Here is a 26456-nt window from a genome sequence, read left to right as displayed (position 1 = left end):
ATTCCCTGAATATTTACCTCCTTAATACATCTCAGATCTACCCCTTTTTTCCATCTTCATTGATGCCGTGCTTGATCACTGCAGCAGCTTGCAACCTACATCTAAGCCTCATGTTCTCCTGGTCATTTTCCACACAGGCCCTAGACCTTTTCAAAATGCACATCTTCTCAAAAACCTTCATTATCATTAGAATAAAGTTATATTTCTCAGCCTGATATACTGAGAGGAGCCAGCCCTGATTAATCACTCCAGCCCCATGTCTGAGATTCAGCATTCTGGTTAATCCCCTTGCTAATGAATTAGAAGACCTATGGAACTTCACTTGAGACCTTTTGCCTCTCTGACAAGGGAGCAGGCTAGCTCAGTGTTCCCCTGGAATCCTTTGCAACTCTAGCTTATAAGCATCTAGAATTCCCTTCTCTCACAATTCTCTGCTCTCAAACCACTCCTTAAAAAAGACAAAACAAATATATTGAGCATATGCCTGACCAAAATCATACAACTAATAAGAGAGAGAATGGGGATTTGAACCCAGATTGCCCAGGACATTACCTCCTATTTGTTCACAATCAAACCAACTACTGATAATCCAAGATGAAGAATGTGGAAACAGACAAACATTCATTAAGTGCTTAATATTTATGAAGTGCTTTACATAAGGCATCTCACTTCTCCATTACAACACTGTCAAATTAGCAAACTGTGTGTACAAGGTCCCACAGCTAGTAAATGGGCTTGAATTCCCCCACCTCCACCTTATTACCTGATCCCTACCACCAATAAATAGCATTTTACAACTGAAGAAACAGGTCCAGCCCAGGGTCATACCTCTAATCAGAGGCAAAGTCAGAATTAGAATCCAGGTTTCCTGAATCTGCTTGGCTGGGCCGATGCTATTTTAGTCCCTGCTTTCTGGGAGAATCGTGGAACCCTGACTTGTACCCTAGTTATAACAATTTCCTGAAAACTAGCACTACTCCTGAAGGGCTAAACTGACCTCTAGAGTTTCAACTGTTGCTCCAGGCGGTCTTCTTTGGTAGCCCTCTGCTGATACTCTGCCGATGCTGTGCTGGTGTCCACCCTGTGGTGTAGTCCTCCCCTTCCCACTTTTCCAACAACCTCTGCTCTCACTGCATCCACAAAATTAGGCACTCTGTGTCAGCACAAACCCCATTTCCTCCTACCTCCTACAGTTTTCTCATCTTCAGTAATGAGCCCCCCCACTATCTGTCCGCCTAGCTCCAAAGGTCTTTCCTTATGGTTTAGCCAGGATCAAAGCCCCTCTGCCTGTTAGTTAGAAGTCCTGTTAGTTCTTTCCTAAGTGCAATCCATTTGACTCCTTCCCTCATTCTAGCCTTCCCTCCCTGGATGTCATCAGCGCAAGGATGGCAGGGTTGCTTTCTCAGGCTCTGTCTTTTTGGTTTGAATCAGGTTCAGGGTAATAGCCTCCCTGGTTACTTCTTTGGCCACGAATTAACTATTCCCATTTATTAAGGCATTCTCCCAAGAATGCTTTAGCTAAGATATATCCAGAATGTCTGGATGTGGTGACATATGAAGCATGTGTGGGATTAACTGGACCATCTGGCCAACACCAGGGCCCTGAGTAGAAAAAGAATCAGAAAAGATGCTACCTAGCAAGGTGGGATATCACCACCAGGGCCCTATGATGCTGAGCAGAGGGCTGAAAGAAGGGCAGGGATCTCAGACTGCCTTTACTCCATAACTGACAGGAGCAAAAGATCTTTCCCAGAAAGGGAGTGGGAGGTAGGGTGTTTAGGCACAGAAAGAAGAAGGGCCAACAGCTAGAAATAGAGGAACATGAAGAACTGATGACATTTAGGGGAGAACTGACAGAACTTCCAAGGAATGATAGACATGAATCCATCACTCCCTTGCGTCACAGGACTGGAAAGGCCCTCAAAGCACTCAGGCAAAATTTCAATCCATTGTTTGAATAACATAAACATTTCTTCAAGGCGGTGGTATCCCTCTAGTTGAAGACTTTCAGCAATGGGAAATGCCTAACCACAGGAGATCAAGATCATGCGAAATTCAATTACAATACATTCATTTTCAATTCAACAAATATCTATTAAGTACCTACCATGCAACAGACACTACAGGCACTGGACTGTAAGTGTGAATAATATAGACACGGTCCCTGCTCTGTGGATCTTATAATCTGATATGGAAGACAGATACTCAAATACATAAGTAGAATGGGGGAAGTAGAGGGTGCTGCTCAAAAACAAGGTGAGGTACCTCATATGGAGCCGGGCATCTGGGAAGGCTTCACTGAGGAGGCAGCGTCTAGGCTGGGGCTTGAAGAGTGTGAGGCATTAGCTGAGTGCAGGGTGGAGGGACCCACGTGAGAGAACAATTGATTAAGGCTTCCCAGCTTCCAGAGAAGTTCAGAGTGTTGCAAGAAGGTGGAGTCCAGATCTCGAAGGGCCTTTAGATTGACACTGAGGAATGTGGGTTTAATTCCGGAGGCAATGGGAAGACTGGTGAAGGGTTTTAAGCAGAAGCGCCCTCTGGCTACGCTGTGGGAGACGCTGCGGTACGGGGCGTGGCGTGAAGGAGGTCAGAATCCGGGATGAGAAGGCCTTGATGGCCCAAGGAAAATGACCAAAAACAAAGCGCTCCTCTATGACAAGACAGAGGCAAAAACAAAGGGATAAAGTTCAGAATGCGCCCCTTCCACTCTCAAGCCGAAAGTCTCCATCCTCTCTCACCTTTGCTGGGCAGCTCGCCCTCGGTTTGCCCTAACACCGCGGAGTGTGGGCGGGGAGACGACTCCACGCCCTTCTTTCCAGATAAGAAAACTGAGGCCCAGAGTCCCGGGGTGGGGACCGAGGTGAAAAGAGAATGGAAACGGCCTCCCAAAGGAGGCTGCCCGAAGTCACGCACAATCCTTCGAGGGTCCGGCGGCCTGCCCCATTACTCCGTCAGCCGTCCCCAACCAGTCGCCTTTGCTATAGAAACAGTCCTCCCGCCCTCCTCAGCGCCTCTGTTTTGTCAATGCACCCTGGGAAATGCAGTCTATCTCTCATTATCTGCCCGAGACATGAGCCCACTCCGCGTCCTTAAAGGACTACAAGTTCCAGAAGGCTGTACGAAAACACCGGCGGGCTCTCGGGGATTTGGTCTAGCAAGAGAGACAGAAGAACCCGCGGGCGGGGCCGAAGGGAAGGGAGATGTGCCCCCCCCAATGGGCGACCCCTGGGCGGGGCTCGGGTCTCTATTGGCTACGGGGGCACGGAGGAGGCGGGGTCAGCGGAATGAGGCGCGGAGCTGTTCGCCGCTCCAGGTGCTGAGTCCGAGGGAGGCTCCGGAGCGAAGAGGAGCGGTCTCAGCCTTCTCTGCCGCCGCCGCCGCCGCCGCCTCGCGTCGAGAGCCCTCCGCCTGGAAGTCGAAGCCGTGAGGAGCCCGGAGGAGCTGGATGCGCTGCCGGGCGCCGACCGCCCTTCCGCATCTCTGAGGTCGGTGCTGCTGGATTCGCTTTTGTTTTATTGAGGAAGGAATGAATTGAGGGGTTAGAGGGCCTGGGGAGTTGATGGGACCTCACCGCCCTCAAGACCATCTGTCCCGGAGAGCTGCTGACTGACCCCTCGTGGGCCTCCCTGTGGCCCCGGCGCCTGAGGTCGGAGCAGCTTTGGTTAGTTTTTGTCTTATGGTGGAGGAGGCTCTTAAGCGTGAGGGGCGAGGGCTGGGGACCTACCCCACCATCTCTCTTGAGAGGGCGTTGAGAGCTTGCAGCCTCCCTCCGCCTGTGCCTGAAGTCGAGGCTGCTTGGATTATTGAGGATGGCAGGGAGTGTTCCGGGATGAAAGAATCGGAGGCAGGAGGACCCTTCCCCACACCTCGGCTGCTTGAGCTTACAAAGAGGGTCTGGATGTGATGGATGAAACCGCGGTATTCCTCCTCCTCCGCTCAGACCCTCCTGAGGAAGGGCTGTTTGGGGATGTCAGGAAGACCCTTCCTCGTACCCACCCCTCTCCCGAAGCCTAGGGTTTTGTGAAAAGGGGGGACGGGATGAAGATGGAGCCAGACGACTCTTCCCCCTCCCAACTGGACCCGCCTAGGTTATGGGGGGGTAGGCGGGAATGGGATGTGAGGGGCAAAGGCCGGGAGACCCCTCCCCACCCTGTTAGGAGTCGCCGGTACAGGAGAGCCCTGACGGATTCTCCGGGTCCTCTGCGATCTGGGCCCCGTGCCTAAGGTCGGGGTGGCCTGGGTGTGGGGTGTGCGATGGGGAAAAGTAAAAGGGATTGAAGAACCCCTCCCGACCTCTCCGCTCCCGGGCCTTATCGACTTGGCCCTCTAACTGGATCCAGGCCAGGGACCCTAAGTCGAGACGACCCTCCCCTCCCCGCCCCGCCCCACCCCGGAGACCCTGGCTGCTGAACCGCAGAGGGGAGCCAGACCTGGATGGGCACATGCTGGGTGGGACAGGCCTAGTCCCCCTCTCAAGCGCCCTGGAGCTCCAAGCAGACGCCCCCCGCGCCCATAGACCCTCGGGCTGTTCTGCTCGGCGCGGGGCGCGCCTCAGACCCCGCTGCCGAGACCTGTGTCCTGGCTATGCGGCGGCCGCTCCGGGCGCAGGGCTTTCGCGCTTGGCCCCGGCATCCGCGAGAGGACAAAGCCGCGGTCGCCGCACTGGCGGGCCTGCGCCACTGGCTGGGCGGGGGGCGCGGCCAGGGGAGTGGGGGGTGGGGGAGGCTTCGGGCGCGGCGCGGGGAGCTTCTGCGGAAACGTGCCAGAAACCAGGCGGGAGACAAAGCGCGCTCGCTCCTCCCGGGCCCGCGCGAGCCGAGATGGAAAATCCCAAGGGAGGAGGCGGCTGCGCCGGGCAGGGCACTATGCCCCACACCCTTCTTCCCTGCACACCACCACCCTCGCCGGTCCAGCACCCAGGATGCCGTGTGTGCGATGGTAGCCAGGGTCCCTTCTGTGCGGCGTTCCAAGACCTGTGACCACGAGAACGTGGACAAGCCAGGGGCTCCGCCTCTCGAGGAGGGGCCCAGGGTTCAGGAGGCATGAGTGGGCCAGGGGCCGTAAGGGCATCCTGCCTGGACCCCCCAACCCTGCTCCATCAGCCGTGTTAGGTCAAATTTGGTTCCAGGATTCGAGTGTATTTGTATGTGCCACAGTGTGTTTACATGGGTGAGGGTGCGGGTCAGAGTGTGAATGTGTATGCCCGGGTGAGGTGCCAATGGGTGCTCCAGTGTTCATGTGTGTGTCCCTTGTGCATCTGGCCGGATGTGTGTGAAAAGAATCAATTACTGCTGGCCTTGGATGGGGGCGGGGGTGGGGCAGGGTAGTCACCCCTTCAACCCTCAAGCTGCAGTAATGACCTAGGGTCCCAGGGGATGCCCTCAGGGTGGAGGTAGCTTCAGATCATGTGCATGCGGTGTGGCGCAGAAAGTGGAATCTCACAAGTATGTGGAGCTCTCTTCAGCCCTTCTGGTGATTTGGGTCTGACCCTAATATCCTCACCAGGGTTCTGCCCTTCCCATTCCTCAGAAACCGTATCCTGCTGTAAAAGGCTGCCCTAAGGACCAGAATTCTGCCCCCCACCATCATGGGCTGACAAGTGGGGCTTGGGGAGCTCAACAGCAGAGGTGGGTGCAAGATTGTGTGGCAAGACAACTTTTGTCACTTTGGCCTCTATCTGGAAGGACCATGGGGCTGGAGTTGCTGGTCAGTGACGGTGGCCTCTCAGTAATACCAGGTACACTCATGGAGAGGGCACGAACGTGACACAGATATATCACTATGGGTAGATATCCCAGGAGGATGAGGACAGCCCTCCCAGACCTGCCCACTCCCACCAAGTGACCTCAGTTTCATAGCACTTTGACAGCAAAGGTGCTGTCACCAGAGACTCCTTTCCTGTATGATGAGGGGCTAGACAGTGGCCAATGGAACCACAGGAAGAACAGTTACCAGAGCCACCATCCAGCCCAGCCCTGCCCGGTCCAGTCTCCACAAGTATCCACAGCGACCTCTGCTGGGCAGAAGTGAAACCAATTTGAAATTTGGCAACTAACACTCCCCCACGGTGTGAAAGCTCAAGGTGGGTGTGGGCATTGTTAGGTAAAAACCATTTGGGGGCTACTTGTCTGCTTTTGGAGTCCTGAGTCGATGTTCTTGTCTGCAGTTCCTTCAAGCAATGGAACTGCCACTGTTCTCGCCTATATGGAAATATTTAAAGAGGGCCTAAAGACGTTTGTTCAAGTTTTCATCCAGTTGAGGGTGGGCATCAAATTTGTTTAAGAGAAAAAAGCATGAAAAACATTCATCAAGCTCAGGGAGATTTAAGTATATTTCCTGTCTTTTCCTCTCCTTCTTCAATTCCTTTCTCCTTTTTCTTCCTATTCTACTTTTATCCTCCCCTCTTCCTCATTATTAGTCAAAAACATATATTTTAAACATACGCTTTCTTTTTCTCATCAACAATACGGCCCTGAAAATGCAGATATCAGGAGTCTATTTCTAAATGCAAAGAACTGGGAAACACTGTCTCCTCCAGGCCTAATGATGGGAGCAGGGGAGATGGATGAGATGTGCTCAGTCTTAAATGCCCACCTGATGACATGTGTCTCCTCTCCTGGTGTTGCTCTGAAGTCATTTCATGCAGCCACAAACTCTTTAGAGCTCCTTAAAGGAAAAGAGATATTTAAATACCTGGTATTGTTCTTACTTTGGCATCCATGTGATTTTCATTGAACTACATGACTCAGTATCATAAAGTAAAAATAGGACTTAATCTCCTCCTTGCCTGTTTGGAAGGTGACTGCATATGCATGTTGTGTTCTGCACTGGAGAGCGAAAAGCTAAATTATCTCATAAATTGGACTACCTGCTTATCCTAATTAGAGAATGTCGCTTAACATCACATACAGGCAATAACATTGTTTTTTAAAATTCATACGTGAATCTCTGTCTTCTAAAGCCTTTCTTCATACTCATACATTATTACTTTCACTTGAGGTTAATCAAGAATGTTTAATCCTTGTACTGAAGCCGAACAAATTAAAAATCAGCAGATACAGGAAGTTGTGGGTAGTATTTCTGTTCTTCTTGGGCTCAAAAAAGAAAAAATCCTTGGAATTCATAGGAGAGAAGGAAAGGCCCTGAAGATTCGGTAACTCCTATGGATGGAGTTTCTGAGGAGAGGCTCCTCAGAATTTTCCAGGAGGGCTGGCTGTGTTGAAGAATCTCTGCATGCATTCAAGTGGTACACAGGCTGGGAATGAGACTGCGGCTTTTGGGATTCCTAAATCCCCACACTAATGCAGCCCTTCTGGGAAAATCCCCCAAGTGCTTCCTGCTCCCTCAGGCCGCCCAGCAGTCCCTAGGGTGTGGAGCTGTCCAAGGTCCTGGAGCACTGGCCCCAGCCCCGCCTAGTGGAAAGGGAGAATTTTAGGGCATGGAGTAGAAGCAAGCTCTGAGGACCACGGCCTCTGTGACGACTTCCCCAAAGCTCATCACAGAATGGAACAGGAGAAAACATAGCTGTAGACGATCTACTGCATCACTTCGAATGAACCCATCAGCGATCCCTATTTAAAGAATTACAAGCTAATAATAAGAGGAAACATTTCTGAGTCAGGCTCTTCACATGTAAGGATGTATTTAATCCTCACAGTCCTATGATGTGGGTGGTGGTGTTACTTCCACTTTCAAGATGAGGAAATGAAACTTTGAGAGGAAAGGGGTTTGTCCATGGTTATACAGGTCAGAAGGAGCAGCGTTTATGCTCCAGCCTGGATATCTTAGACTCCAAAGACTCCTCCTGACCACTATTTTTTTTCCTACTGCTATTGTAGAAGAAAAATTGAAGTATTGTAGTCTTCTCTGAGATTCTAACCAAATTTTAGAGTAATGGGATTGGGGACCAACTAAGATTCAGACATAAATCACAAGGAGTCCTTTCAAATTGAGCAAGGGTATTGCCACATACTTCACATCTTATCCTGACAAAGGGCTTGTTACCTGAACTTGATTACCAAAGAAGGGGAAAGGTGAGTATATGACCCTCATGGCCAGTGGTCCAGGGTTTTTCCAGAGTGGAACAGTTTCACAGGAAGCCAAGCTTGCAAGAATAGAGAGAGAGGGAAAAAAAATGAGGATGTTGTTATTATTCAACAGAGTATATATAGAGCTAAAGAAACGGGCTTATCTTTATCTGCTAGCATCCTGTTCCAATGCTGAGGACACTTGGATATTGTTAAGAGGCTCCTTCCACCTATTCCCTCTCTCAGATTTTTCACAGCAAAGCTTCTAACACCAAAATAATAGTTTTCACTGTTGTGAGCCTCAACTAATCTCAGGGAAACATCACATTTCCACCCTCATGCCGTCATAACCAATGTTCCACCTTCATATGTGGCCACGGAAGTCCTGAAGGTGGCCAGGTTTGGAGCTTGATGTGCTTTAAGCCACATATTCTCCAGTCCTCCCAGGGTGGCAGTGTCAACTGCCCCAATCTTGCCACACACACACACAGGAGGCCTGTGCCTGAGAACTCCCCATGCAGTTGCTATAGGTTTGGGTGTCTAAAGAGAGTAGAGAGAAATAGAATTGTGCTTTTTCTCCTCTCCCTAGACCTCAGTGTGCTTAACACCCAGGCAGGGGGCCTGGCCTTTTAAGAAACTGCTTCACATCATGCTGGGGCTCCAATCCATTTTGAGCAATTCCTTTCCCTTGTAGGTTGGGATTTTGCAAGGCTCTTGGCGTATGGAGCAAAGATTGCTATTGCTTTTCCCGAGGGCATTTGGAGGCCAAGGACCAGCTCCCCATCTGGGTCTGCTCTGACTCATATGACTGCAGACAGATTTGATTGTTTTCTTATTTAGAGTCATTAATTAACTCTCCTCAGCATAAGAACAGCATGTAACAAGAGGGAGGCCCTTTGCAGGGGTCTCTAGGCAGTCATGCCTATAGCTGAGCACCAGCTCTTTTGCTAACAGGATCGGGAAATGGTTTCTGATCCTGGCTATTACCCTTCAGAAAGCTTAGATTGTCAGCACTTTAGGCTAATATGAGAAAGGAAATGAAAATGTAATTAATTGCTAAGGCTGCTATAGTTATTCTGCAAAAACTGAGAGGCCCCAGGATCCCTCAAAGAACTGGATTTTCATTCATTCAACAAACATTTCTTGTTCCTGCAGTGTGCCAGGCACAGAACTGGGCACAGGGAACACTACTCCAACTTGGGATAAGCACTGTCATACAAAAATTTTGACTGGAAAGAGCAAACAGCTGCAGAAACCCTGAAAATGGTGTGTGCTATAAGAGAAACTTAATAATCATAAGCCATCATCTCTTTTTTAACATGAGGAAAGAGGCTGAGGGAAGTTGAGGGTTGCCCAGTTAGCTGAGGATTAGAACCCAGGTTTTATAACTCCTAAGGTATGTTCTTTCCACTGTCCTAAACCGCTGCTATGTTTATTAAATTGTCCAAAGGTCACATTTCCATTAACATAGCCTTTTATGATCCAATCCTAATGCAAAACCTAAAGTTGAAATAGAAACAGATGAAATAGGAAAAGAAGAACGCCTATTTATATCTGTTTCCAATATAATACCCATATGTGGCTGTTGAGCACTTGAGATATGACTAGTCTGAACTGAGATGTGCTGTAAGTATAAAATATACACCAGATTTTGAAAAATTAGTATAAAAAATATAAAATAGCTCATTAATAATGTTTTGGATAAAATAACATTTTGGATACATTAGGTTAAATAAACAATATTATTAAAATTAATTTCACTTGTTTATCTTTACTTAGCTGCTCTTGTTATCAGAGGGGGCTTACAGAATCTTACAAGACAGGGGCAAGAGGAAGGACAACAATTTTCAGATAAATCAAACAAAAGATTTACTACTAGTTAAAACATGATTGAAAACACTTGTAAGTATAAGCTCATGAATTACCTTGATGTGGGCCAAATTTTTTTGCAGATAAGGATACTGAGGAAAGATTTCAAGCCATTTCTATAAGCATATGATGAATAAACAAATGAGCTAACCGAATTATGCACAGGTCTTGACCTCTGCTAATGAGTTGAGGAAGAGGATGATTAGAGGGTACTTACAACAGATGACCCAAGAGCTCTAAGTCTCTTGGACTCCACGATTCCTCGGGGAAATGAGAGCCTTGTGCTTTAGGAGAAAGATGCTGGATAGGAGTTGGACATACACGAGGTCAAAGCCACTCTGCCACCCATTGGCCTTGATCAAGTTATGCAGTCTTGAGCGCTCAAAAAATGGTAGCTATGACTAAATGGGATTTCAGGTGTTCTTTAATAGAAAAGTTTCTGTTCAGAATCTCCATGGTCTTCTCTACAATTCTACTGCCTCACCCCCCATCTTTGCTTGTTCCCTGAGGAGGCTTAAAGGACAGTTTCATTTGATTGTGTCTACACCAAAACGTAGGGTCTCAGTAACTTTGGGCACACCTCAGCATCTTTCATGTTCTCCTCTGTCCCATCAACACACGTGAGGTTCTTTCTCTGGGACAATGAGGCAAGCAGCAAAACAGGCATCATTCTGTCATGTTTATCCTGAAGTTCTGCATTCTCATCTTGGTGTTTAGAGCACTTTACATGCAGTTTTACTTTAAAAATAAAGGGACATAAATAAAGAAACCGTAGCCCCAGGAGAACGTGGCCATGGTCCCTTTACTGCACAGCTCTGAGGGAGCACATCATTGCTATTCTTGACCATCTTTTTTCCAAAAGTTTGCCTTCTAGATCAAAGAAATACATGTTAAGCTCAGTGAAGACTTATGTTAACAGAGCATGTTGAAACCAAACTCCTTTCTAGAGACTAGTCCCACAGGAAGTGCAGAAATCCCTGGAAGTGCTTTAGAAGGAGAGAAACATGGTCAGATATCCTGGGTCAGTGTGGTGGGTGAGTTGAAGTGGGGAAGAGCCTGGAGGTAGGATGGCCCCTGGTTCTGCTGAGAGGCCCCTGACTTCCAGGGACTTAAGTACCAGGGCTAGGTTATTTGGGGATAGATTCTGGTCTTGAAATGCATTTTTCCCATCCATTCGCTCTTTTTTAAAAAAATAAATTTATTTATGGCTGCATTGGGTCTTCGTTGCTGCACACGGGCTTCCTCTAATTGCGTTGAGTGGGAGCTACTCTTTGTTGCGGTGCGCGGGCTTCTTATTGCAGTGGCTTCTCTCGTTGCGGAGAGCGGGCTTTAGGCGCGCGGGCTTCAGTAGTTGTGGCTTGTGGGCTCTAGAGCGCAGGCTCAGTACTTGTGGCACACGGGCTTAGTTGCTCCGCGGCATGTGGGATCTTCCTGGACCAGGGCTCGAACCCATGTCCCCTGCATTGGCAGGCGGATTCTTAACCACTGAGCCACTAGGGAAGTCCCCCATCCATTCACTCTTTTTTTTTTTTTTTTTCTGTACGCGGGCCTCTCACTGTTGTGGCCTCTCCCTTTGCGGAGCATAGGTTCCGGACGCGCAGGCTCAGCAGCCGTGGCTCACGGGCCCAGCCGCTCCGCGGCATGTGGGATCCTCCCAGACCGGGTCACGAGCCCGCGTCCCCTGCATCAGCAGGCGGACTCTCAACCACTGCACCACCAGGGAAGCCCCATTCACTCTTTTGTTCACTCAACAGATACTGAATGGTACATAGCTAGGGTGGCGGTGTTTTGAGAAACCTTGCTCCAGAGGACCCCAGGGTCTGGCTGGGTAGAGGAGCAATGCCCACGTGAAGGGTAAACCAAGGAAGACGGGCTGATGTAATAACAGGAGGCCTATTAAGGTGGGTTGGCTATGGCGGTGGGAAAGCTGTTGATCCCAACCAGATAGAATTGACTCTGAATCTCAGCTTCATCACCAAATGTGTGGCCTTGGGCAAGTGCTTTAACCTTTCTGAGTTTCATTTTCCTCATCTGGGACAATTAAATCTACTTTTCCTGGGTTGTTATGGCCTTACATGGCAACATATAAAGAAAATTCTTAGGATTAATACTAGCTCTCCTTCACTGAGTGCTTACAGTGCATCAGGCATTGTGCTCAGCCCTTTATATGCATAAAAGAGCTACTGTTATTATCCCTATTTTATAGCTGAGGAAAGCAATGCCCAGGAACTTCAAGTAACTTGCCCAAGGTCACACAAGCAGTAAGAGGTGGGCAAGCTGACTGCAGAGCCTGCTCTTAACCACTGTGATTACTGCCTCATGGTTCAAGATCAGCAGGAACCCAATAACTTCTTTAGAAGGAGGGCGAGGTGATTTGTGGGTCAGCTTGTAGAGAGGTCTTCTGCTTGGTCTTCAAGGGTGTGTACAGGGCTTCCCTGGTGGTGCAGTGGTTAAGAATCCTCCTGCCAACGCAGGGGACACGGGTTCAATCCCTGGTCCAGGAAGATCCCACATGCCGCGGAGCAACTAAGCCCATGCGCCACAACTACTAAGCCTGCGCTCTAGAGCCCGTGCTCTGCAACAAGAGAAGCCACCGCAATGAGAAGCCTGTGCACCGCAATGAAAAGTAGCCCCTGCTCGCTGCAACTAGAGAAAGCCCGGGGAACAGCAACGAAGACCCAACACAGCCGAAAATAAAAACAAACAAATTTATAAAGAAAAAAAAAGGTGGGTACAATATGAAGAGGCTCTGAAGGGTCAGTAGGGTGGGGAGGGAAGGCAGGGAAAAGTTGTGACCAAATGAACAAGGCTGGGTATGCCAGTGGTGTATTCTGGGGACCCTGAAATGGAGAAGAGAGTTTCAGTAGGAAATAGATGTTTGGTAAGAACGGTTTAGAAAACCTGTGGCTAACAATTTTTGGCCAAAAAAAAGTTCATATGCAAAGAAAGGAATGTAAAATCTGAAACTACCAATTTGAGGTATCTCACTGAATTGGGGCATTTTGTTGCCATGTGGAACGTGCTCATCAAGCATACCCAAAGCCAGAGCTTGTGGAGGGCGTGGCCAGACAGCACAGCCATCCAGCATTCCTACCAGTGCTCTTTGCTCTTTAGAGAACATGCATGGACTTTTCTCTCATTTGGTCTTCACAAAAGCTCTAGGCAGGAGAAGGCTGGGAGGTCTGCTACGAGGATGGCTGCCTGTGTCAAGCGGCAGGCAGCACGAGTTGCCAAGAGGCACAGATGCCAAGCACAGCCGCAGTGCCCAAATCCAGGCAAAAAGCTTAGGAGGGCTTTTTCTGTGAGGGAGGAGGCAGAGGCTTGCCCCTGGACTGAGACCTTTTCTCTGTGCTCCAGGAGGCAGGCAGTGTTATCCTTTGGTCTGTGATTCTCCAGCAATGTCCCTGAGTGGCTGCCTCCCAGAGTGGCTGCTGTGAGGGCCTGAGTCAGGGTCACTGCAAATCCCACAGCCCATTCCGGATGCAGCACCTATCAATCAGTGACCCCCGCCCCCCGTGCAGAGAGCTTGTCTCACAAAAGGGGATTTTTCTGGACTTGCCATCTTGAGTTTGTTCTGCAGACTGCAGGGACTAGAAACCAAACCCCAGTCTTCTTAGTCTGATTAGAAGGAAAATCTATCTTTTCTCAGGGCTGCAGTCACCACTGACCACCAGATTTCTCTCCATGGCTACACTTCTAATAACAATGGAAAGTAAAGGCAAGAAGGGAGAGGGACACAGATGCAGCACTTCTTCCAAGAGGCACCTGCAGTTCTGTGAAGGATGTGAGGCAGTGGGGAGGTAATATTCACAGCTCTGCAAGAGTCCCTTGATGAGTGAAGGGGAAGTTTTGATGTGCAAGATGATAGAAGATGAAAGAGACCATGGTGCTGCACTGCGTTTTCTTTGGAAAGTCATGCGAGGGTTCCAGATGCCCTCCACAGTTCTGGAAGGATAAACTTGCCCCGTGTTGGCAAGGCCACGCAGATTTTGACAAGTTGTCCGGGGATAAGTCCCTAGTGACTATAAACATAATACTAATGAGAAATGACAAACACTTGTCTTGGTAATGGAATGTTAAGGGCTCATCTGGTCATTGACCCCAGTAATGATTAATGTGTGTCCACACTCACTGAATGCGACGGAGTGGAATGGTGACTTCTGAAGAATAAAATCAAATTGAGAAATCAGAATAATAATAAAGGCATGGATGTTTGGAATGGTTGGGCACCGGCAAGTACAGCTGTGGTTACTTCAGAGCAGCTTTCCCGCCAGGTCTCTTTTACCAGATCATTCTAACCCCAAGGCTCTGACACGCCAATTCTTAGACAGTCCCAGCATAGCACGTGGCACCTACTCTGTGTTAAGCCCTGCACCAACCACTGGAGAGACAGAAGTGAATGAGACACAGTCCCTGTCCTTAGGGGGTTAGCCAAGTCTAAAACAGAACATGGAGCACAGAGTAGGAATTGTGAAAATGAACATGGCCACTTCATGTTGTTTCCTTATAGGTGCTGCCTCACCTGTAGCCGCAGCAGGTGAGCCAAATTGGGATCTTAGAAATATTGCCAACCTTATCTCATGTCAAATCTGAGCAGCTGTGATTCCAGCTACTGATGCTGGGGTAGCAGAGTAAGGGCAATGGAAGCAGAGGCTGGTGTATTTCAGAAACTTGTTGCATACATTTGGTGAAAATGTTTTTCCTTTACATGTTTTGTTTGAAAGACCCGCTCCTGAGACCCTTTGCCTGCAATTAGAGCACACTGCCACAAGAGGCACCATGAAGCAGTGTGGCCCAAGCAGCTATGCTCCTCACAGGCATAGTATGCTAAGCAAAGTATAGTTTTTCAGTTATTAACCTTCAGAAGAACATAATTTTTAATTAATCAACCATAGAAGGATTGCACATTTAATAGGGCCAAGTCATGGTAACCTATGTATAGTGAGTGGACAGTTGTGAATTCATCAACATTCATCTAACAAAATTCATGTGTGCCTACTGTATACAAAGAACAGTACAAAGTCCCTGCCCTTAGCTACTCACTCCTGTCAGGAGGACATACACAGACAGATAATTCCAGTGCAGCAAGATAAATTGTATGATGGAGGGATGAACAGAGAGCACTGGAAACACAGAAGAGGAACGACTAACTCTAACAGGGGGAATTACACACACACACACACACACACACACACTTGCATGTGTTAGGTCTGGACATTAACATCTGAGTCAGAGGGTTTACACCAACTCATATAGAAGAAGAAAAGCATATGGGTCAAAATATTTTGAAACACTCTAAGGAATTGGAATCAGCCTGTTGAGTGACCTTGGATATATCATCTACATCTCTGGACCTCAGTTTCCTCATCTGGTGCTCCAAGGGCTTGACAGTAGCCATCATGACCATGTGGGTCTGGAACAGGAGGGAGATTAGAGAGATGACCTTGACTCCAGTGGCCAGGCGTGGCTTTGTCCCAGCCCCAAGGTCTCCTTGACACCTGCTTGTCTGGACCCTGATGATGTTACCTCTTGATTCTGGCTTAAATGTTCCAAGGCTTCCCAGAGGATCAGCTGAGGTGCTGGTCCCCAAGGAACTTGGTGTTTGTGAGGTGTCAGCCTTTGGTGTCTGGTGGATATGGTCTGGCTCTCCTGAGTAGCTATTTGGCCCACCACCCTCCCCAGAAGCCAGGCTGGCCCTGTCAAAGCTCTGACCACTGCATGCACTGCCCCTTCTCACCAGCTTCTCACTGCTCCTTCTGACCTGTGGCCACTCTTAGGAGAACCTTGGCCCTGTCAGGCAGAGGATCACTGGCAGCAGCACAGCCCCACCTCTGCCTCTCAAGCCCTACGAAAGATGAAGGCTTGTGATAGTCATTTCCCAATATAAACATGTATCAAATCATCACATTGTTCACCTTAAACCTACACATGTTCTATGTGATTATTACCTCTATAAAGCTGGAAAAAGCAAAAAAAAAGACAACAGTGAAGCTCCACCTGGCCTGTCTCCCTCTGGAGACCTTCCTAGGCCTTGACAGGCTGTCCTCCCCAAGCAGCCCCACCCTGCCTTTCCCAGGCCCCAACCCTCCCCTCTCTGTGGCTGTGGCATTGCCCTCCCCAGAACTGGCACCTCTGTGTTAGGGGATACAGAGAGCAACTATCTTGCATAACTGAAAAAAAATGCCAGAGGTGCTTAAATTTAAATAAGTCATTTAAAGCTGTTAATTGCCCCACAGAGAGAGTTTTAATATAAAATACATGGGAGCAATACCTGGTTAAGACAGTAGACAAATGGAGGCCCTGAGAAAACCCTCACTGAAATTCCATTTACAGGTCTTAAAAAGCATACACAGGGACTTCCCTGGTGGCACAGTGGTTAAGAATCCGCCTGCCAAGGCAGCAGACATGGGTTCGAGCCCTGGCCTGGGAAGATCCCACATGCCACAGAGCAACTAAGTCTGTGCGCCACAACTACTGAGCCCATGTGCCACAACTACTGAGCCCGTGCGCCTAGAGCCCGTGCTCTGCAACAAGAGAAGCCACCGCAATGAGAAGCCCATGCACTGCAACAAAGAGTAGCCCCCGCTCGCTGCAACTAGAGAAAGCCCGCACACAGCAATGAAGACCCAACACAGCCAATAAATAAATAAATAAATAAATAAGCATATACACACGCGCGCACACATATTTTTTTGGCCATGCTGCTCGGCATGTGGGATCTTAGTTCCCCAACCAGGGATTGAACCTGTGCCCCCTGCAGTGGAAGTGCAGAGTCCTAACCACTGGGCCGCCAGGGAGTTCCAAAACAAGCATATTTAAAAATAATTTATGTGCCCACCATATTGCAAATCAACTATACTTCAATTAAAAAAAAAAAGAATGTAAAAAAAATTTATGTGCCCAGGAATTTTCACGCCTGAGACTGACAGTCCCTGAACCACCTGTCTAGGCCAGAACCAGGACCCTGCCAGCTCAGGCCCACCATCCCCCACCCACCCTCACTCTGGTCCCTCAGCCCTGAGACGCTCTCTCTGCAGAGAGCTTATCCCTGCCAGCTGGGCCGGGTCTGCTCAGGCCAGTTTCCTCAATCAAAGGCCAACAGGCACTTCCTGGGCCTTCCATGGGCAGTGGTAATGACAATTCCTGCCTTCCCCCATCACCATCGCTACACACACACACCCTCTGGCTAGAGCCTAGATGGTCCCACCATCTCGCAGGAAGCATGAGACACCTCCTTTCCCTGAGTGAGCAAACAAAGAAATCAACAGAGGGCCTTTAAAGCCATTCTGCAGAGGATGTCACCTCCTGGAGATGAGAAGGGCCAGGCTGAGATAAGCAGAGCTGCTTACAATCCGAACACAGAGACAAATTAAGACCTTTATTGGAGGCAATAAAATGCAGACCAGTGGAGTGAGAAACAAGATGTCTCCCTTCCTAATCACTGCAGAAGGTAAAAGAAATCACCAGCTATGGCTCAAAAGAAAGGAAATGCAGAAAACACAAAACAAGATGACAAGAGGCCACCCGAAATGATTAGGACAATAAACGTAAGCATTTACCATACCCTTGTTAGAAGACAAAGGTTCCCAGATTAAATTAATACAAGAGACTCACCTAAAATAAAATGATTCCAGGGTAGACAAAGCTATACTAGGTAAATGCAAACAAAAGAAAAAGCGTGAGTGGCTCTGTCAGACAAAGCACAATTTAAGGCAATAAGCAGCGTCAAGCAGGATAAAAAGGGTAATTTTATATTCATAGGAGCATTTGTGAAAGCATAAGTGTTCTGAACATTTGTACACTCAGTATTTTAGCATCAAAATACTTGAGGCAAAACCCGTTACCATTAAAAATACAAGATGAAGACAGCTGTGGGCATAAATTTACACACTACTCTCAGTACCTGACGTTAAGTAGCCAAAATATATATAACAGAAAGCAGTAATATAATGAAGACGATTGAATTAAAAGGTGGGTGCTGAACTCTGTACCAGTCTGAATGATGTTTGCCATATTTTAAAAGACCAATCCTAGATCAGTGCTTGTAGTATAAATGTTAAATTGTGTGCAAATTTATAAATACAGTATAATTGCAATTTAAAAAACTCTAAACCACTGAAAACCCACTGAAAGCCACTGAAAGAAAGTATACCAAAATGTCAACATTTGGTGTGTTTAGAAAGGGTGGAAATTAAGTATTTAAAATTTTGCTTTCCACTTTTTCTTCCAAATGTTCTTTAATGATCATATAATAATCTATGACCATGTGGGAAAAAAAAAGGGTAAGACTCATCCCACAGCATAGGATTTATAATTTCCAAGATTGGGGTAAAATTTAACAAACAAAAGCAGCAAAGAGGAATCCCAGCAGGCTCCACACAGCCTGGGCCTCTTGGCTTCAACAGGCCCTCCTGGTCACTCCCTCCTTGAAACCCTCTGCTTCTTTGCCCTGGGGCACTGTGTTTCCCCAACTCAGCTCCCATCTCTTCTACTGTGCCTTTCAACCCTTCCACCGTCTACTGGCGGCTCAAGCATGGTTGCCCCAAGACAGATCCCAGTCTTTCCCCAGGTGCCCACACCCCTGCTGACCTCACCTACTCTTGTAGAGGGATGTAGCTCCCCTCTATATGCCAAGGACTCCCAAATTCATCCCTAGCTCCAAACTCATCTCAAAGTTTCAAGGGTGTACACCAGCCTGCAGACTGGATGTCACCCCATACATGGGGGGCAGGCATGGTGGACATGCCTTCAGAGGAAACTGTCACTGAAGCCCCTCTGAACACATGATGGTCGGGCGCAGGGATTGAGTGTGAAGCAGCGATGCCCCAAGGGGTGGACATGAGAGCATTTCATCATCCACAGTCAGATGTAGAAGAAGGTTCCCATGAAAGAATCAGAATAAATCATCACCTTGAGCAAGGCCCTCTCTAGGCCATTTGAAAACAAAACCTATGGCTCTGACTCATCGGACTATGAATTATGGTTGTAGCAGTAATCAAGAAAAACAATAAAGTCAAATTTAAAAAACCAGGCCCTGGCTTCCCTGGCCCTTGGAGTGCTCACCCCAGGTTCCTCAAATTCTCTTCTGCCCACCACACACATCTAGCCACCAGTTCAATGCACAGATCCTGGTCTAGCACTGAGATTTGCTGGTCAGTGGTTTCTGGTCTGGACTCCTGACTTTTCCAGGCAGAGTAGAAAGTCTCTAAATACCCTAGTCTTTAATCTGCCAGCAAAAGGAGTGAGGATGAGATCAGGTTGTTAGCCCACTGATGTGGTATGTTAATTTAACGGTACAGTTTCTTTTGAAAATGACCAAAATAACTTAAGTACTAATTCTAAATATACATGCTTATCAATTTCAGCTCTAAGTATATACTCTCAATGGAAAGTAAATTACCTTAAGAGAGACTTTCTAAAATTATTCCATATAATTTCTCTTGCATTCCTAGGTCTGGATTGCTATCCAGTTACCATTCTATTTTGAAAGGCAAAGATGCATGAGATCCCTTTTTAGAAAAAGGGTTACATGAAATACTATGCAGCTACCTGATTTTGGAGAAGAGATACTGAGAAGTCACCTCTAGTGAATCATTTAACTTTTCTAATTCACAAACTCTTCTTAATCATGAAAAGAATCATCTCTACTGTAAAACACTGTTATAAAGGGACTCACGTTTCCTTATTTAAAGTGCCCAGTACAGTGTCTGTCTTGAAGCAGGAGCTCAGTAAACAGCAGTTATTCTTCTTCTCATATCAGTGGTTTTTAGCCTGCCCGCCCCAGCCCATGAACATGATGGATGGGAGTCCCATCCCACTGTTCCCATAAGTGCAGCTCTACCTCCACATCCTTTCTCTTCCTACTCTAGAAACATCAGAAGGCACGTGACTGAAATGGAAGTGATGATAGGAAAAGCCCCCAGAATCTCTGCTTGTTTGTTTTTTCGGTAAATTAGTTCCAAACTTTATTAGTTTATCATCAGTAACAAATAATTGGGGATGCACCAATGTCTCAAAGATAAGTCCCTATTACTTGAGAACCTAGTTTCTCAGAACCAGGCATATCATAACGTTCCTGGGGATCAGAAGCCCTAACATCCCCCCTCATCACGTGAGACCTGGGGGTCTGTCTCCTTGCCCCAGCCAGACTCTCAAGCCACTGGATATCTAGGGCCACATTTCCTTACTCCCTTAAACCTTGTCCTCTCCCCTATGCCACGGTTCCTTGCCTTTAACTGACAGTTAATACATGTTTCATGAATAAACGCATCTGAAATCTGGCCCCACTTTTGCACATCCCAGCACTGGGACTGCCAAATGTGTGTTATGAGCCAAAATCAGGTCAGGTGACCTGGCTTTCAGCAATAGTGGCACAGAAGACAAGTGATTAAATAATGCATGTCTATCCACTTGACACGACATGCTGCAGCCATTGGAAATGATGCTCTCGAAGACTCAAAGGCCACAGAGACTCATCTAACATTAATTGAATAAACAGACCATAAAGAGAATGTCCAGGTCCAGCCATCACACACATGGGCCCAGATCGAAGGAGAAAACCTAACAGAATTTGTTGCTATGAGAGGGGCACGATTCCACATGAAGTATTTCCAAATTCTCTTCTATGGTGTTTGGTTTTCACAATGAACAGTGGCGGAGGTGAGGGGAAAAGGCCTCCAAGATTGGAAATTAGCCCAGGGCTTCCAAAGGCATGTGGCCAAACTCAGTGTGTGAACTCAAAATGAAAGCTGAGGAGCTGGACCGGGGAAAGGATGGGTAAGCCACAGTCCATTCAGGAATGAAATGTAGACTTGACCCAAAATAGCTGTCATGCTCAGCCTCAGAGTCTGAATTAACCCTCCTCTTAGCTTATTGACATCTATGAAATTGATTCTTGCCACAGAATCACAGCCCGTGGCCCTGGCACTGCAGTCAGTAAATGGCGGGACTAGGGAGGCAGTAGACAGTATCTGCCCCAAATATTCGCCGAGGGGCACCGTAATGGGCTTTGCTGAGGCTTACGTGTTCTCTCTGGAAAATGTTCCTGTGTGTTCCCTGGGAAGAAAAAGAAAGGGAGAGAGGCGAAAGGGACAGGCGGGAGGTGGGTGTTATGTTGGTGGGGGAGCTGGCAGGGAGGGTGGGAGGGCAACTTCTGCTGCTGTGGAGTCAAAGCTGACCTTGCATGTTGCCTCCTCTTACACTCACACTGGAGACCTGGCCCTACTTTAAGTGCCTTTCCTCTCTGCAGACCCAGAATTTACTCCCTTAAGATGGGACCCACTGCTTGCTCCAGGAAGAGTTTCCTCCCTTGGTCCTCAAGTTCTTTATTTGGAAAAGAACAGGGAAGGGCACAGCCCAAGGGGCTGGTAGAGACTCATTGCTCACAAGGATAACTAGGACAGGCCTGTGTCAGCCTTGGGCTACACAGCCCCACTCATCCCCAACTGAGCTGCAATTGATCACGCTACACTGCAGGCCAGGAAGGAAGGGCCCATCACATGTGCCCCAAGCTCCTTTCTCCTAACCCAAGCTCTTGCTGAGAGCAGAAACAACCATTCTCCTGGAATCTATGTTGTAGCCTTGAGGCCCAGTATCCTCCAACCCACTCAGAGCCTTCCCAGGAAATCCAGCCCAGCACCAAGGTTGCCAGGGCAGAGTTCCCTGGCCCCTGAAAACAGAGGCTTGCTGAGTTTTTCAGAACCCCCGTGCTCCAGCACAGAGCACTAACCTGCCCACATGCAGCTCTGATTGGTACCTGGCTCTGGCAGCCCCTATTACACTGACCCTCACAGCAAAAGCACAGGGTCTAGCAGGCAGATTGATTGGACTGAGCCTCAATATCCAGCAGGAAAGCAGACAGGCCTTTGCGTTATCACATTGGAGCCCAGATCACCAGTAACGCAGCCCTCAGCTTCCTTACAACCTACCCTCAGGGTACCTGGTGCACCACGACCAACTCCAGATCCATAACCCTGCAGTACCTAGACCCTCACCCATGTCTGCTTTGTCTGTGGCATCTAATGTGCAGCCATCAGAGAGGGATCACCTCCCATGGGGCAGCCAGTTAGGTCATATCACTGAGACTCCCCAGGCTGGGGCAGGCTGACATGCTCTGGCCACAGTCATCGCTGACCACTGGGATTTTTGACATAATTGTAGTTTCCAGGATCAAGAACCTGACTGATCATGGCCTCCTCTGGGCTATCTGTACACAGCACTGTGGCCACCTGTATCCTTGCCTGACCCTCTCCAGCCCCTACTCCAGGCTCAGGTGCAAACGGAGGGCTCTAGGATGTGGGTACCTCAGAGAGGTCTTGCAAACTACCCAAGTGCACCCTTTCTTCTCCTTCCATAATCAGAACAGAAAAGGAGTTAGAGGTCCCAAGTCTCAGCATCACTTCCTGGGAAGGCCCTTTTCTCCCTGTGACTAGTTCTGCTATCAACCTCCTGCCCTTTTTAGTCCAGACTCAAGGCAGTATGAGGACAAAGGGTAAATCCATCCCAGCCCTTGAAAGCCCAAGGCAAGGATGCCTCTCTGGAGCAAGTTGCCTAGGCCCATCTGTTGTTGCACCTGCTCTCCCCAAATCTGCAGGGTGTGGTGAGAGTGGGCTAAGGGGCACATTCAGTTTGCAAACCAGAGGCAGAGTGGCTGAGGCAGCCCATGTGGCTGTCCTGTTCAGAGTGTTGCCTCTGATGCCCCTGTCAGGGATCTGTCCTGAGCCTTTCTGATCAGAGGCAGTTTATTGCCCTCGGCTTCCTAATATCTTTTTCCATGGCCAAATCTTCTCAGGCGACGCTCACAGAAGCAAAGGGCCTTTGAGCTAGAAAATCACAGGCCGTTAGCCGCTGTAAGTGGAGCCAAGTCTCCACAGTGATGTTTATTTTCCAGCTCCCAGGATGAGACACAGGCTGCTTGGATGCTCCAAAGCAAAGGAAAAGGATGTGGACACAAGTTCACAGGAAGTCTAGGGCACCCGGCAGAGGGACTTCAGGAAGGTGCTTCCCTTTGGGGCAGAGCCATTAGCTGACATTGAGAAGTCTTCTTTCCTTCACATTTATGGGGCTTTAGCTCAGAGAACAAGGGACTGGGTCCTCGGATGAACCCATCTTGTACCTGCCTCTGCTTTCCAAGCCTCTCCTCTCCCTTCTGCCTGCCCACTCCCTCCCTCCCTCCCTCCTTTCTCTGATTTAATGTCTCAGCTCCCACATCTAGAGGTGCCTGCAGAGGCCTCACCCACTGAAGCCTGAGCTCACAGTGCATCAGCTTGGGCCCCAGTCATTTTCAATTCCCTGTCCTGTTCCTATGACCCAAATGCAACAGCTGCACAGATTCTGATCCAGCATCATCCTGTTGGTTTCTGCCCACAGCCCTAGGTACACCTTTAGTCCAGCACAGTAGCCACTAGCTATTTAAATTAACTTAAATTAAACATTCAGTTTCTCAGCCACACTAGCTGCTTTTCAAGTTCCCTATAGCGACGTGTGGCTAGTGGCTACCGTAGTGGATAGCCCAGATACAGAACATTTCCATCATCACAGAAAGTTCTACTGGACAGTGCTGCCCAGGGCCTCAAGATATTTTAGGGGCCTGAATCTTTCACTGAATGCTTTCACAACTTCTCCCAGCTCTTCCCTGCCATCTGCAAGTTTGATGACCACAGAGAAGTAGGAAGACCATCTGTATTGGAATCAGACAGACCCGAGTTTAAACCTCTGAAACTTGGGAGCTGAATTACCCTCAGTATCTATGAAATGGGAATAATCATATCAACCTAAGCAGATCGGTGGGAGGATTAAATGAACACATTTAAAGCACCTGGCAGAGAGAAGCAGTCCATAAATGTAGTTACTGTTGTTATTAATAAAGTGTCGAACAGCACAGGGCTGAGGCCTGAGTCTGTCTGGTGGATTTAAACGCACGCACACAGCCAGGCCTGGGAAGTGTGCGGGGTGACAGGAACAGTCACGAGGAGTGGAGATCTGTCTCTCGGGGATATTTCTATGTTAGGTGCTATTTGTTCACCGTATTGATTTTAAATCAATTGTTAAGAGCTTTTCATTGTTTCACAGTTTTCTGAAACCTGTCTCTCCCTCAGATATTCAGTAGCTATCACTGGAAACTCCCATCAGTCTTACTTCTGTAAGAGCCCAACAGTCATAGTGAGCTGCTGGGGGTCAACTCAAGGTGGCCGTGGGGGACCTGGAGGAACTTCTTGGTCTCGTCATGAACTGCTTATCAGTGTGACCTTGGCCAGCCAGCCCACCACTCTTTTTTTTTTTCTGCCAGTGCCCCATCCCCATGGTAAATGGGGTTGTCAGAGACCAAATGAGGTTATTGAATCAACATTCATTTTGTTGTGGGTGTACCTGTATCAAGGTACCCCTGGAAGCTGGTTCTGCATGAAACCTTAGTAGACACTCAGCAAACATGTTGACTGGATGGCTGATCATAGAAAGATCCTGTTTAGAACCATGCTATGCACTTTGCAAAAATGGGGCAGGATTATTAATAGTGTAATAGATAAGATAGTCTAAAATAGAGTCTATTTTATTTTTACCTTTGTTCTACTCTCTGAAGTTTATCTTCCTTGAAAAAAATCCAGTCCATGATCAGATGGACCGCTCCCCACTCCTTTTTTGGTCAAACCACTCCCTCATGCTCCCCTGGGCACCCCCGAAGGGCAGGCTCTGTGCTGAGGGTATGTCATCCACCTCAAGGAAACACATGTGACTGGTTTCTTTGCAGCGAAAGACAACAGAGCAGGGCTGGCCGACCCAGGTGCTGTTCCTTCTGGGTTGAATACATTGCCCTCTCTCAGCAGGGCTGCTTGTTCTCCAAACCCCCACCACTCAGCACTAGCTGAGGTTGGGCCTAGCCTAGAGGCTCACCCAACCTCATGTTCTCACAGCTCCAACAATACGAAGAGCTAACTATTTGCTGCTTCCCAGGGGGCTTCCATCTTCCTGCCTCTGTCCTCCTAGCCTCCTGGTTTTTGTTATTCCTTCTTCCCAGCCTAGATCTGCTCCAGTGGCCAGCAGAGCCCTAAGGCCTCTGGCTCCCTAAGGGCCACTCCTTGTCCTCATGAATTTGCCTCCTGCTTCTGCCACCTGCCCCAGGATCCAAAGACTCTCTTGGAGAGATGAGGAAGCTGGGTCCCTTCCCTCCCCACTGGGGGAAGCCCAGCCACTGACACTTCTCATGGAGTCTTATGAACCTTCTGGCTGGAGGAGACCCTCTTGCCATGCAGGGCTCCTGCCCACGCTACCTGCTCAAGCAACCTACTTCTTTCCAATAGGGGACGTTCTCCCTCATCAGCTCCAGCCTTGACTGCATGGGGCACCTCTAGGGACATCCATGAGGTTAACTTTATATTCCACGTGCTAAGAATTGACAACCAAGGGTCTGAAGCCAGAGGTTCTGATTCTGGCCCTTCTAAGCACATTGTCGGATGATTGAGGGGGGTGTGCCATAATGGACATCATTCCATTGGTTGAGGCCCAGGCCTCTCTTCCACACCATCCTGTGAGATTTCTGCACCTTTTATTGGGGACTATTTCTTTAAGGATTTCTTCTGGTTTACAGTAGTGTCACCAGGGCCACAGCTTTGCAGGAGAACCACACAGCACCTATTGAGCATTCTGGTGACTGGCACCATGCTAAAACATTCTGTAAGGATTTTCTTATTTATTCCTCTCAACCATCTTATAGATGAGATAACTGGGGTTCAGAAGTGAAGTTACTTTACCCGTCATGGTGGACTCAGGTCCAACCTAACTTCCATGATGTCACATACCACCAATGCTCTACACAAAGTGCCCAGGAGTCACAAGGGTCTCCAGAGATGCTTACTCCCCTACAGCCCCCATGACACCATGTGGAGGGGTGAGTGAAGTGGGCAGTAGAACAGGGTTGATGCCCTGGGGGAAGGCTCAGCATTCAAAGGCCCGAGATAGCATCTGTAGGACAATTATATTCTGTCATGTACACACAGGGTCTCTCTAGTGGTGTAAGGACATGGCAGTACTCCTGGCCAAAGAGAGGAATCAGAAGAGACAGTCATCCCAATGGCCAGGACAGGGATGGCTGTGATCACCCCCTGGCTCTGGGCACCAACCTGCCATACTTCTGTACGTGCTGGCCCAGCATCCCCCCACCCCCTCAAACCCACACCCGAAACCCTGAAGGGCGCAGCTGGGGCTCTGTAGGTGTTTCCTATGATGAAGCAAAGGGACGGGCTAGTGAGGAAGGCAACACCTGAGGAAGATGGAACCAGATCCTCTGGCTTTGTGCAGGGAGGGCCTGCCTGAGCAGGAGACCTCCCCAGCTCGAGTCCCTGGTCACCTCGACCTCTTACCCTCACGCTTTTGGCCACGTCTACCCCAGTGTGGGCTGCCCAGCCCCTACCGAGGCCTCCAGATGGTCCCTCCTCCCAATGCTGCTCTGCTGAATGGCAGCCCCCACTCAGGTACTGCTGGGCTCCACAGCCACCCACATCAGCCTCCATGACTTGCTTCACCTGTGTCAGCCTGTTCCTCCATGCTCAGAGCTCCCCACAGAGC

General features: G+C 48.6%; 1 protein-coding gene across 3 annotated transcripts in view; it reads left to right on the top strand.

The window, feature by feature from the left end:
- Window positions 1-1965: 1965 nt before the first annotated feature.
- SMPD3 (sphingomyelin phosphodiesterase 3) overlaps window positions 1966-26456 on the top strand; it is an 83795-nt gene continuing 59304 nt past the window's right edge. For all 3 annotated transcript variants that reach the window (XM_089903245.1, XM_089903244.1, XM_089903243.1), the window contains exon 1: window positions 1966-3485. The gene's annotated coding sequence lies outside the window, so the exon portion shown is untranslated. The remainder of the gene's footprint in view (window positions 3486-26456) is intronic.

This window comes from Delphinapterus leucas, chromosome 20 (assembly GCF_059928025.1).
Source record: "Delphinapterus leucas isolate spDelLeu-1000000601 "Yukka" chromosome 20, BTC_Dleu_Yukka2, whole genome shotgun sequence".
Classification (NCBI taxonomy): Eukaryota; Metazoa; Chordata; class Mammalia; order Artiodactyla; family Monodontidae; genus Delphinapterus; species Delphinapterus leucas.
The sequence above is the reverse complement of the archived record's forward strand: the minus strand, read 5'-3'. Positions and strand labels throughout refer to the sequence as shown.